This window comes from Dipodomys ordii, unplaced genomic scaffold, assembly GCF_000151885.1.
Source record: "Dipodomys ordii isolate 6190 unplaced genomic scaffold, Dord_2.0 Scaffold25, whole genome shotgun sequence".
In the NCBI taxonomy this organism is placed as follows: domain Eukaryota; kingdom Metazoa; phylum Chordata; class Mammalia; order Rodentia; family Heteromyidae; genus Dipodomys; species Dipodomys ordii.
This window is the reverse complement of record NW_012267241.1, coordinates 21,376,897-21,378,074: the sequence shown is the minus strand read 5'-3', so window position 1 is coordinate 21,378,074 and position 1,178 is coordinate 21,376,897.

Below are 1,178 nucleotides of genomic sequence, written 5' to 3'. Positions count from 1 at the left end.
CCCCCCCCCCGCTTTAAACCCTCTGTATCTCGCCCTAAGAGATGGATAAGGAGCACCTGAGCAGTTACACGGATCACCTTAGGAAAGGTGACCAGCTGCTATGTTGTTTTTTGTTTGTTTTTTTGCTGGTTCTAATGGGTACCGGCGGCTTGAACACTTTGCAGGACACATTCCATGTTTATTTGGTTATCTAAAATAATGCTAAAATATTTAGGCTGTTTCATCATTCGCAGCGCAGCAGATAGAAAGTGAGACAACTCTCTTCCCAGTCAGTTAAGTGATTTACTTCGCTGTTTTTTTGGACGTTAGGAACAACGTTCTTTTGGTTACCCACCACAGGAACATATATAGTGAACTGTTAACCAAGGTATTTGACTCTACCATTTGCACCAATATTTCATGCTCGTCTGAACTAGACGTTTAACTGTACTTAGAATGAAAATTCTGGGCAAGAAAAATGTAGTCAATGGTGTTATTTGCAGGGTTCCCTCCCCCACCCCATACAATGAAAATTTAATTACATCTTTTGTCCTAAGAATTGATTTCTTCCATCACAGTAACCCTAAAAGAGGTTTTTTTCCCTCAGTTTACTCAGAATCAAATCTGTAGTCTCATGTGTGCTAGGCAAGAACTACACTACTGAGCTACAGCCTCTTTTGCCCCTAAAGGGACCACTTAATTAGAGATCTTCTAGTTTATTGCTTCTCAAGCTTCAACATGTGGTGTTATGAACTGGAGATCTTGTTGAGTTTTCCTTTTTTTTTTTTTTTGCCAGTCCTGGGACTTGAACTCGGGGCCTGGGCATTGTCCCTAAGCTTCTTTTGCTCAAGGCTAGCATTCTGCCACTTGGCCAAAGCACCACTTCTGCCTTGTTCGGTGTAGGTGGAATTGAGGAATCGAACCCAGGGCTTCATGCATGCTAGGTGAGCACTCTACCACTAAGCCACATTCCCAGCCTGGAGCTCTTGTTAAGTAAAGATTTTAAACTAAGTCTAGAGTGACAGCCAGAGATTATGTAGTTATAACAGGCTCCCAGGTGATGCTTCTACTGCCGATTGAAGTAAGGATCAGCAACCCTCTTATTGTTATTATTATTGATAGGTGGTATACAGAGGGGTTACAGTTTCATAAATTGGGTAATGAATTTTTTTTACAAATAAAAATGTAATTCTTTTTTT